Source organism: Alosa pseudoharengus, unplaced genomic scaffold (assembly GCF_046254945.1).
Source record: "Alosa pseudoharengus isolate Yale_2024_CS ecotype anadromous, Long Island Sound unplaced genomic scaffold, YU_APseudo_1.1 YU_APseudo_1.1_scf_10, whole genome shotgun sequence".
Taxonomy (NCBI): domain Eukaryota; kingdom Metazoa; phylum Chordata; class Actinopteri; order Clupeiformes; family Clupeidae; genus Alosa; species Alosa pseudoharengus.
In genome coordinates this window covers 31,561,974-31,574,890 of record NW_027468565.1, presented here as the reverse complement: position 1 = coordinate 31,574,890, position 12,917 = coordinate 31,561,974, and the positions used below count along the sequence as shown (strand labels likewise).

Sequence of the window (12,917 nt, the reverse complement as noted above, 5' to 3'; positions counted from 1 at the left end):
AAAAAAAATAGAAGGAAAAAATAGTAAGTGTTTATCAGCTAAGCATCCTCCTCTCTGCCTCCACATCTGCCTCCGAGTTCAGCTGAATTCCACCTCCTATGACAGAGCTGGCTTTCTTATTAAGCCTTTTCAGTCTCTTAGCATCCCTCGCTTTCATGCCACATCCTCAGCACATCACTGCATAACAAATGGGACTAGATATAACCGACTGCTGGAAAATCTATGGCATCTTGTTTAAGACGTTGAAAGATCTTAGATGCCACAAAAAGTAAAGTTGGCTTTGTCCTTATAAAGAGCAGTCTATCGTCTAAGTGCACTCTAAGGAATGCAGACTGTTTAATTACCCCATGTCTAATAGCAGCACTTGGCTTCAGGTTCAACAATTACTGTAAAGTAAAGGTTTGATATTCTTCAACTTAGGATGTATTTGTGGTTGATAACGAGTCTAAACTTTCATTTGGGACCAAAGACCCTCTTCATATATTAGCTGAGACGTGTAATAATTGATTTGAACCTAGTAAGTTAAAAACAAAATTTACTTTGGCATTGCGAAGCTGCCCCCAAAGGCTATACTATTTGCTATTCAGTAACTGCATATTCCAGTCTTACTCAAAACTGATGTGATGATGTGGTTTGGTCCCAAAAGAAAATGGTGACTCGTTTGTTGAGGAATACTGAACTTCTTTAACATATCTGGTTTTCCACACAGAATATCCTCTTTAACTGCCCCATGCGGTATCTGAGCTCTCCTAAATGCATGTTATGCAGTGAAGAAAAATGTGAAATGATGATGTACAATAATTTAATTAATGCAAATAAATATATTTTATTAGATATAGTACCTCAGCAACAACATTTCTAATGGAACAAATGAAATATATTTACAACTTTAACACAACACTGATTTTGCACAAACAACAGCATGAGATTGAAGTAGCTTAACCCATTCGCGCTGGATGCTGCATGACGCAACATTGACCCTCCCGCTGGATGCTGCATAGCGCAACATTGACCCTCCCGCTGGATGCTGCGTAGCGCAGCATGCTTTTTATTTCATGTTTCTAGGTGTTACAGAGGCTTAGATATTACATTTTGGTAGACGTTGACCATTTTTAGTATGTTTTCAGAAAACCCTCAGGAAATAAGGTTATTTAGTCTAGAATGCCATAGGATTCTATAGGCGTTTTTAGCAGGCATTTTAGGAGTAAATGGGTTAAATTAGTTGAGTAAATCACTATCGTCAGGAGAGTCCAGGTGGGACTTCTCTCGAGATGACCATAGATGGTGGGGATTCGTTCACAGACGGGAGGCAGTAGAACCCAAATTGGTGACAATGTTCTGAACCCATGGCAGGTCAGGCTTCACACAGAACGTCTTATTTGCCATTGTTTCAAGCCTGCACACAGAGATGAGGGGAAAAGTTTGGAAAAGCCATTAAAACAGACATAATTTGGAGAAAACTAAATACTGGATTACATTGCTTCTTTTATGGTTTCAGATCACACCTGCTTCACTAGTAGCTACAGGGAAACAGTGTAGGCAAATTGATACTCACACAATAGCAGTCAGGTAGCAGCTGCTGCTGGTTTTGAAGTAAGACACCACCTTTTTCTGAGGAATCGTATGAGAGTAGTATTTTGTACAGCATTCCCGTGTAGTTGGTCCATAATTAGCTGTAACAGTTCAAACAATAATTATATTACAGGTTGCTCTCACAATGGTATATTTCATGTACATTGTGCTACATTATGATATAGCCTATACATTCAACAGTTTCCACTCACCACTAACTGAGATGACCAGCACCAGAGCCAGAAGAGCAGCCAGGGTCCTCATGGTGACAGATGCAGCAGATGATTCAAAGCAGTGAGGCTGAAGAGAAGAGATGCCCTGTGTGAAGGCTGAAGATGATATGACTGCAGCTCCTTGGTGGTCTCTTATATAGAGGATTTAATCAACGCGGAAGGACATTTGTTGACCTTTGCCTTCTTCGTAGAAAAGATGTTCCGCATTTTCATGTTTCCTCTTTTGGTTTAAAACCTTCTCTGAAGCACATGTCCATGCTATGTTTTAGGAAGACCATCTCCAAGAATGACTTGGGAAAAAAATGTCTATCTGTCTGTCTGTCTATCTGTCTGTCTGTCTATCTCTCTCTCTCTCTCTCTCTCTCTGTGTGAGTATTTACCCGTTCCTGTTTTCAATTCCAGTCTTCCTTTCAGCATGTTTCTCTGTATGCACCAGGACAAATCTACTGGAGGAGGAAAATCATTTAGACCAGCGGTTCCCAAACTTTTTTCCCCGCGGACCACCTTCTACATCCTGACTCGGCTCGCGTACCCCCACCATCCAACACATAAAAAAGTAACTCATTCTATTGACGCATTCCAGGCATCGTTGTTTAATTAGCCGCCCTACATGATAACATAATCAAAATGTGCAACTGGTCTATGAGCTCTCACGCTAAAAAAAAAAAGAGTGTGGAGAACCACATTAGAATGGTTAGATAGCATCTCACTGCAGACCACGCACTGTGGCTTTGGGCAGTCTGTCTCCCAATCCACATGAAGCCGAGGGCTATGCCTCATCATACTTTCGTTTTCTTCGCAGAGTCTTTTCTGTCTCGTTCTTTCTTTTACCCCCCTGCGCTCCATCTCCACCTTCATTAGTCTGCCCCCCATCCCACTCCATCGTTACGTGTGTCCTGCTCTGTTCTCTCGCTTCTCCTCTTCGATCGCTTTAATTAGGCCTTTTGGACAGTGTCCCTGTTTTTAGCCAGTTTTCCATGTTTACACAGCTTTTTACCTAGCCTATACTTCAACGAAACTAACGCACCAGATATTCTGGCTGCCCGCAGGAAATCACGTGTAGCCTATTGTGTGTAGCTTATTTTGTAAGTTTACAAATGATTTCCTTTAATTTCACGTTTCCATATCATTATAACCTGATTCGAAATTATGTATTATAATTAGAGTATTAATTAATTAATCATTTTTAACTCCTTTCCACCATTGCCCTTTTCATCTCGCGTACCCCCTAGTGGCAGCTCGTGTACCACCGGGGGTACGCGTACCACAGTTTGGGAATCCCTGATTTAGACAATGAGTACAAATGCGAAGGACTCTATTAATTACAGCTTGATCTTAAACACAAGGACAACAGTGCTTTGCAGTTATTGTATCTGTGATATTTGTTAGACGTCTGTGAGATCATCAGATAAATGCATTTTTACAGGTGTACAATAGAAGACACCAACACAATAAGGTCAAAGAGGCACACTACACTCAACGTTTTATGCTAGGATGACCTTAACAGTTTAAAAAATGTGCTTGGAACTGCTGGCAGTGGTAACCATTTTATTCTAAGAGGCCTACAAATTTCTTCCTCTTTTTTCAGTTCAATGTATCTCTGAAGCAAAAATACTCTGGTGGGTTTTCCCCAGTTACTTTTAGTGTTCTATACAAATATTTGAAATTAATTCCTTACCTATGCTTATTTTCAACGAGATATCTCTAAACCACGTCATGAGTTCCTCAAAGAATCCCCCTATGCATTTCTTCAGAGGGTCCATGTTTCTCTATTTGACTTTTATCATACAGGTGAGTATGATGAGATTGGAGCACACACAGGTGTTACAAATTTTATAAACACAGTAAATAGAAAGAAGCTCAGCACAATGAAGTTTAGCAAAGCTTGAAGAAAAATGGCTTCGTATTTTCTATAAAAATACATGTACTTTATAGGTGTGTATTTTTGTGGTTTAAAAATACTGCCAAATATTTTTGGTAAAACCTACAATATAGCCTATGTTTGGTCATGTGATGACATCATATAAGTGCAAAACAATGAATACCTGTAACTTGCAGGTTGCTCACACATACTCCCTCTCATACCAACCTCAACTTTAATGATCAGTTTCTTGAGAACTTGAATCATCTAATCCGAAAACATGGATGCGGTTATGTGGTTGCCCTGTAATATTGCTCAATCTGGGCATCTGCAAAGTATACGCGTTCTCGCAGTTACTCTTGACGCCCGGTCACAAATTCCTCAAGACACAAGACAACCCACGCCAGGGGTCTCAAACTCAAATGAGCTGGGGGCCAATTCTGCCAACGTCATCTGATTGGAGGGCCGGCTATTTCTGAAAATGCAATGTTATTTTTTTCAAATACCACACAAAACTGCAAACAGAAAGTGCAAGTGTTTTTATCTAGTTTTAGACACATGTGCTAGCAACCTTAGCTTATAAATAAAATAATGATAAAATAAATATTAATACAAATTATAAAACAAATGAAAAGCATAAAAACAGGTATGTGTGTGTTTCACACCAAATAAAAATAGTTTCCTCTCATAAAGTTTTTAAACCTGGCAAACTATAAGAAAGCAACACCATTGGATTTTTATATCAAAATTTCAAAAGGCCATGGCTTGAAAGTGGTCAGAGATAAAGTTCTAGTGTAAATGTAAAAATCTTTGAGTAAAACAAAAGTTTATGAAGGGGGTAAATTTACCCATCTAATTTGCCACTGGATGGCAAGCACCTCAAATGATGCACCTTTCAGTAAATACTAGATGAACATATTTGAGCAGGTTTACTTTCCTTTTTTCATATAACCCACATAACAAATTAACAGGAAAACACCTAAAATGTATACCAACACCTAAGATGTATATGGTTTCTAAACCACAAGGCCTACAATAAAGTATTCTGGTCAAATCAGTTCCTATCGCGGGTAATCTGAGTACCCAGAAGTTCGCATCATATTGCGGGTGACTTTGTAGTTTAGAGCCCTATTTCTACTAGCCCTGTTGTCTGTATCACGTCCATTACGGACACTATCATCACGATTACCACTGCAACCTCCAAGCTATGTTGGGCAGAGGGTCGAAATAAGCATGGTGTGCTTAGTGGACACCGTCGTATAGGCTACACGCAGACGCACCTCCATTCAATAGACGATGGACCATAATTATGACCGCCGCGCAGCGAAGCGGCGGTCATATAGGTTTAGTCAGATTTTTTTTTCTTTTTTTTTTTTTTTTTCTTTTTCGCATGTCCAAATTTCCGTCAATGATTCCCGGGACACTGAAAGACCGGGGTAGACGAAACTTGGTGGGCATGTAACCCCATATGGATAGCATGGAACCATCGTTTTTCGTTTTGATCTGTAGCCCCCCCCCGCTGGACTGCACCCCCCGAAAGGAGGGTAGGGCAGACACAGTTTTCTGTGAATATCTCGAGAACCGTAAGGTTTAGGAGGACCATTTTTTTTTTGTATGTTGATCTCAAGGGGCCATGTCAACCCATTCCATAACCACTCATTTCCTGTATAGCGCCACCTAGTTAAACACAAAAAAGTAAAAATTAGGTGTTGTAATCGCAGGTATCTGTGACCTAACATAGTCAAAACTGCACGAAATTGGAAGTGTAGGATCATTATGACACCCTCTGAATGCACGCCAAGTTTCGTGGAATTCCGTTCATGGGGGGCCACACAATAAATTAATTTATGTTACTATACACCAACTGGCCTGTAGGTGGCCAGAGACAGTTTTCTGTGAATATCTCGAGAACCGTAGGGCCTAGGAGGTCCACCTTTTTTTTGTATGTTGATCTCAAGGGGCCATGTCAACCCATCCCATTACCACTTATTTCATGTATAGCGCCACCTAGTTAAAAATTAAAAAGCAACAAATTAGGTGTTTTCATCACAATATCTCTGGCTGACATGGTCAAAACTGCACGAAATTGAAAGTGTAGGATCATTATGACACCCTCCGAATGCATGCCAAGTTTTGTGTACTTTCGTTCATGGGGGGCCTTACAATAAAACAATTTATGTGTACATTTAGTGACGTACACCAACAAGGATTCCCGGGACACTGAAAGACCGGGGTACACAAAACTTGGTGGGCATGTACCCCCACATGGATAGCATGGAACTGTCATTTTTCGTTTTGATCTGTAGCCCCCCCGCTGGACTGGCCCCCCCGAAAGGAGGGTAGGCCAGACACAGTTCTCTGTGAATATCTTGAGAACTGTAGGACCTAGGATGACCATTTTTTCCGTATATTTGCCTCCAGGGGTCATGTTAACCCAGTTCATGTGCACACATGTGCACAAACAGATACACACACACACACACACATTCACAGTAATCATACCTATGACCAGGGCCGGCCCAAGGCATAAGCGAACTAAGCGGCTGCTTGGGGCCTCCTGGCCACCAGGGGGCCCCCAATCGAGTTTCTTTTTTTTTTTTTACATAATAAATAACGTAAACAAGTGACATCAATGAATGAATAAATTAACAATTATCATTCAAATCAAGAAAATTATGATTTCATGATTAATATGCCTGCCTACTGCTACTGTGTCTGCCAGCCTTTGAGTCACGCGCATAAAGTAGACACCTCGGGTGCATATACAATTCGTGCAGACACTGCATCAAGTTCAACAATCGGAAGAGACGGTAATGTTCAGACAAGTCACAAAAAAGGACGTATCCCTCTGGTGCCGAAAACAGAACGAAGAAAATGACAGAGGAGGAGAAAAACGAGCAAGATACAGGTATGTTTTGCATGATTATTTACAGTATGTTTTGTGCTTGAGGTAGCTAGCTAGCTGTCATGATCTAATATAAGCCATCACCAGAGCTAAATCTCCGCCATCAACAGAGAAATGTCTCCCATTAATATATATTTATCTAGATGTATTTCAGATGTCAAGGATATTGGGATTGTTTTGGATGTTCAATCAAGCATGTACCCTAGCTCTAGGTGGGCTTATTATGTCGTAAATTAAAGCAGTAGCAGTAACAGCAAAAAATGTCCTGTCCTGTTAGTACTGTCCTGAGTAGTGTCCCGAGACAGTTAGACACTGTCCCGAGACACCCAGACACTGTCCCGGGACAGTTAGCCACTGTCCTGTGACACCCATGACTGTCCTGTGACACCCATGACTGTCCTGTAACACCCAGACACTGTCCCGGGACACCCAGACACTGTCCTGTGACACCCAGATACTGTCCCGAGACACCCAGACACTGTCCCAAGACACTCATGACTGTCCTGTGACACCTAGACACTGTCCCGAGACAGTTAGACACTGTCCTGTGACACCCATGACTGTCCTGTAACACCCAGACACTGTCCCGAGACAGTTAGACACTGTCCCGTGACACCCATGACTGTCCTGTAACACCCAGGCACTGTCCTGTGACACCTATGACTGTCCTGTGACACCTAGATACTGTCCCGTGACACCTATGACTGTCCTGTAACATCCAGACACTGTCCCGAGACAGTTAGACACTGTCCCGTGACACCCATGACTGTCCTGTAACACCCAGGCACTGTCCTGTGACACCTATGACTGTCCTGTGACACCTAGACACTGTCCCGTGACACCTATGACTTACCTGTAACATCCAGACACTGTCCTGTAACACCCAGACACTGTCCCGTGACACCCATGACTGTCCTGTAACACCCAGACACTGTCCTGTAACACCCAGACACTGTCCCGTGACACCTATGACTGTCCTGTGACACCTATGACTGTCCTGTAACATCCAGACACTGTCCCGAGACAGTTAGACACTGTCCCGTGACACCCATGACTGTCCTGTAACACCCAGACACTGTCCTGTAACACCCAGACACTGTCCCGTGACACCTATGACTGTCTTGTGACACCCAGACACTGTCCCGAGACAGTTAGCCACTGTCCTGTAACACCCAGACACTGTCTCGAGACAGTTAGACACTGTCCCGTGACACCCATGACTGTCCTGTAACACCCAGACACTGTCCTGTGACACCTAGACACTGTCCGGTGACACTCATGACTGTCCTGTAACATCCAGACACTGTCCCGTGACACCCATGACTGTCCTGTAACACCCAGACACTGTCCTGTGACACCTAGACACTGTCCGGTGACACTCATGACTGTCCTGTAACACCCAGACACTGTCCCGTGACACCTATGACTGTCCTGTGACACCCAGACACTGTCCTGGGACAGTTAGCCACTGTCCTGTAACACCCAGACACTGTCCCGAGACAGTTAGACACTGTCCCGTGACACCCATGACTGTCCTGTAACACCCAGACACTGTCTCGTGACACCTATGACTGTCCTGTGACACCTAGACACTGTCCCGTGACACCTATGACTGTCCTGTAACACCCAGACACTGTCCCGTGACACCTATGACTGTCCTGTAACATCCAGACACTGTCCTGAGACAGTTAGCTACTGTCCTGTGACACCAAGCCACTGTCCTGTGACACCAATGACAAATGTTCCAAATGTGAACCACTTTGAGCTGCATTCTGTGAATGAAAGGTGCTATAATTAATTATATTTATAATTATTATAATAATTATTATAATTATTATTATGTAGAATCATTTATGTCTTTGAATCATTGTGTGTGTGTGTGTGTGTGTGTGTGTGTGTGTGTGTGTATGTATGTATGTATGTATGTATCTTTTTATTTGTTTTGTTTTAGATAAAATATAAAGCTTATTAATTGTTTTACATAAAATTGTACATGTAAAAATCCTTTTTTGCTTTATGACTTTTTAAGTTTTAAAGTTGTTTGTTAGAATTTTTAATAAAGATGACTTGTGCTTTAAAGTAGTAGCTCTGGATTTGTGTTTTGTTATCAAGTAATGTTCAAGCACAGCTGGCATTCAGCCAACACTCAGTCAGATCAGTTAGTGTGTGGGCCAGTGCATGCCCAGGGACCCAGGCAACCCTCAGCCAACACTTTGATAAACAATAACACCCACACCTGGGCCGACAGACAGACAGACAGACAGACAGATAGATGCTTTATTTGTATGAAGATAACAAAATATCAACTCAGGTCTCAGTGCAGACCAAGTACTATAGTGAATAATAAATAAATACAATATAACATAACATAAGTGCTTGTTTATGGAAGTCCACAACAACCATCTCCTTGGTCTTGGTGAGTTTGTTTTCCTTGCATAACAAAACAATAAGTCATTTTACGGCGTTTTGGCCACACTTGGGGCAGAGCAAATCTTTATGTCAGTTTCCACTGATTGGGCCATGGGCATGGGCAGGGATGGGCAGTATTTCTAATACATGTGTTTAAAATATGTATTTCAAATACAAAATACTATTTTGTCATTTGTATTTTATTGAGATAATGAAAATGCCTTCGTATTTTGTATCAAAATACTTCAGTGTTGCGTATTTTTGTATTTTAAAAATACTTTAAAATACTTTCTGTGAAACACTGTGATGACATCTATCTAACTATCTATACTGTAAAGCACGAAATGTCTGTCTCTGTCTGTTTGTGGCACCCTTGCATGGTCAAGCTGGAATGATTAACAGGCCCCATAACAACTATATAAAAAATATTTTATATATATAAAAAATAGTCTGAATGCAACACTGTCTGAGAAGTTAGTTGTGCTCAAAGGCATCAACTGAGGAAACACGACTAGCTAAGGTTACACACACTCCTTTGCTCACACAAGGACAGCAGAAGGACTTGAATTCACAAGTTTATATTGCAACACTTGAGTTTGATATTTTCCTTTCTTTTTTCTGTTTTACAGGTTTTTTTTCTAGACTTTAAATTTGTCTATGTTCTCTGACCTGTGAAATATTTCAGTGCTATGGTAACTTGACAAGATACCTCAAACAAGGACATTTCCAATTTTGCACATTTTAAATAACAAATGATTGATAATGTCATAATAATTGGCTTCTAATTGGCTCAACTGATTGGATGGTATTAATGTGACAACCTGATTTTTATTTTTACTTTTTTTTGTATTTACATTGATAGAAGTTGTGCGCACACCATCAGGTGTATACAAAATTATTCAACTGTGATGAAACTCACCATAAGTGTGGTAATGATGTGGTTATATAACTTAAAAGGTTAAAATGCTACCTAGTTTAAATTTCTAAATCAGTCATCTATTTGGATTGTTTGTCTTTCAGTTATTGTCACTGATTCATAGTGGGCAATCTATTACACCAACTGGTTGGAAAGTGCAACAGTTGTGGAGTCGGCATTGCATGTCGCTGCAAAACAGTACATCTCCAAACTTATAAACAGTAACTGTCAAATAAGGAATTTGAAGATGACATCCGAAAAGCATTAGATTGCATAGAAAACTGATTGATATGAATACACTGTACAGTTTATGTAGTAATAATGCACTGGTTATGAATAACAACTATTTTAAGTAAACATACAATTAGTAATGCAAAAAGTTTTTGTTCTAAGATTTATTTCTCTTTTGTGGCCCCAATTAGTCCAGGAAACTGGCAAAAATGATACAGACTGCCATAATCTGTGATGAAGATATCATAGATGTTGACCTTGTGCTCGACGTAATGATGCCTGAGGTAAGGAAATGTGAATATAAAAGCCATGTCATATTATGATCAGTGTGGTTTCTCCAGAATAAATAAACCAAACCATACCAAACATGCATATTGTCACTACATTCTCATGCTATTTCCAATTTGAAATCTGTTTGCATTTGAAGGTTTCCATTAACATTGTCACGAACCACGAGGGTTTCTGCAGGTTTCTGGAGAGGTTCATGTCCATGCATCCGGCATTGGAGTAACAAGCATTGCTGTTTTTTTCTGTATTTATACATTCTTTTTTAATGTATTAGTTGTTTATTTATTTATTTATGTCTTATTGGATTTCAATTTATTATCTTCATTTCATTATTTACAAGGATACAAGGATACAAAGATACAAGGAAGTTTATTGTCACATGCATATAGTTACTGGAAGTAAGAAATGCAGTGAAATTATGTCTGGTGTCAGCCTATTTGTGCATTTATGGGGGGGGGGGGGGGTAAAAAGTGCAGTAGAAGAGGGGTTTAGTAGATTAAGTGGCAAGGGCTGCATAAAAAAGGTGGGGGAGGATTGGGATTGGGTGGGGGGCACCAACAAGGAGCACCCAAGAGCAACAGGGGCAAGGAAAAACTCCCTTACCAAGGAAGAAACCTTGGGCAGATCCACGGCTCAAGGGGCTAACCCAACTGCCAGGGGTCTTGGTGTGTGTGTTGGGGGGATGACAGGGGAGATGGGATAGTGTGCTGTGTATGTGGGGAGAGGGCAGTGTGCAATATGTGTGTTGGAGAAGCTTCCTCATGAGACAATGTGCTGTGTATTGGGGGGGGGGGGGGGGGGCAGTGTGCTGTAAGTATGTTGGGGATGTGTGTTGGAGAAGCTTCCTGATGAAATAATGTGCTGTGTATGTAGGGGGGGGGGGGGGGGCAGGGACTTACTATTGCAAGCAGAGTACTGTATGTATGATGTATGTGAGTGATGACAGTGAAGATGTGTGTGTGGGCGGGAGGGGAGTGGAGCAGTGACTGTGTGTGTGTGTGTGTGTGTAGTGTGTGTGTGGGCAGTGTGCTGTAAGTATGTTGGGGATGTGTATTGGAGAAGCTTCCTGATGAAATAATGTGCTGTGTATGTAGGGGGGGGGGCAGGGACTTACTATTGCAAGCAGAGTACTGTATGTATGATGTATGTGAGTGATGACAGTGAAGATATGTGTGTGGGCGGGAGGGGAGTGGAGCAGTGACTGTGTGTGTGTGTGTGTGTGTAGTGTGTGTGTGGGTAGGTGGGGGAAGTGTGCTGTAAGTATGTAGAGGATGTGTGTTGGAGAAGATCCTGAAGACAGTGTGCTGTGTATGTAGGGGGGGGGGGCAGTGTGCAGCAAGTATGTAGAGGAGGCTTACTGTAGCAAGCAGTGTGCTGTATGTATGTGAAGTGATGACAGTGATGATGTAAGTGTGTGTGTTGGGGATGGGGGTGGGGTGGGGGTGGGGGGGGCAGAAGGCTAAACCTTCTGGGGGGATGACAGGGGAGATGGGAGTTCAGGGGCAGAAGGCTAGGCAATCAAGGACATGGGTAGATGGAGGAGAAATCAAAAATAATAAATAAAAAGTTCAATGGAGATGTGCAAAAGTTGGAGAAAGTCAGATATGTGTGTGTGTGTGTGTGTGTGTGTGTTTTGACGTGTGATGAAATAAGAAAATAAATAAAAGGTCTGTAGCATAGGGAGAGGGATGTAAAAGTGCTAAAAGTCTTGTAGGTGTGTGTGTGTGTGGGGGGGGGGGGGGGGGCAGTGTGCAGCAAGTATGTAGAGGAGGCTTACTGTAGCAAGCAGTGTGCTGTATGTATGTGAAGTGATGACAGTGATGATGTAAGTGTGTGTGTTGGGGATGGGGGTGGGGTGGGGGGTGGGGGGGCAGAAAGGCTAGGCAATCAAGGACATGGGTAGATGGAGGAGAAATCAAAAATAATAATAAAAAGTTCTATGGAGATATGCAAAAGTTGGAGAAAGTCAGATATGTGTGTGTGTGTGTGTGTGTGTGTGTGTGTGTGTGTTTGTAAAATAAATAAAATAAATAAAAGGTCTGTAGCTTAGGGAGAGAGATGTAAAAGTGCTAAAAGTCTTGTAGGTGTGTGTGGGGGGTGGGGGGGTCATGAGTGCTGAGTAGTGAATGAGTGCAAAGTCAGTATAGTGTGAGTTCAGAGTTGGGAAATGTTTGAGAGTGCTGAGGAGTGAATGTGTGCAAAGTCAGTATAGTGTGAGTTCAGAGTTCGGATGGCCTGGGGATAAAAACTTCTCCTAAGTCTCTCAGTTCTGGCTTTGTGACTACATAGGCGTCTTCTTGATTTCAGTGGTAGGAATAATCCATTGTTAGGATGAGAAGAGTCCTTCAGAATCTTTTGGGCTCTTAGGAGTACTCTTCTGGAATAGATATCTTGTAGAGCAGGGAGTTGAGTTCTTATTGTACGTTCAGCTGAGCGCACTACTCTCTGCAGAGTACTACAATCTCTAACTGTGGAGTTCCCATACCAGGTGATGATGCTACC

At 41.8% G+C, this 12,917-nt stretch overlaps 1 long non-coding RNA gene across 1 annotated transcript; it reads right to left on the bottom strand.

Annotated features, from left to right (window-relative positions):
- Positions 1–812: 812 nt before the first annotated feature.
- LOC143140836 (uncharacterized) lies at positions 813–1,901 on the bottom strand. The gene is made up of 3 exons (XR_012990687.1): positions 1,785–1,901; positions 1,556–1,673; positions 813–1,396 (listed from the first exon to the last, which is right to left on the bottom strand). It is a non-coding gene; the product is annotated as an uncharacterized LOC143140836 (long non-coding RNA).
- Between the last annotated feature and the right edge of the window lie 11,016 nt (positions 1,902–12,917).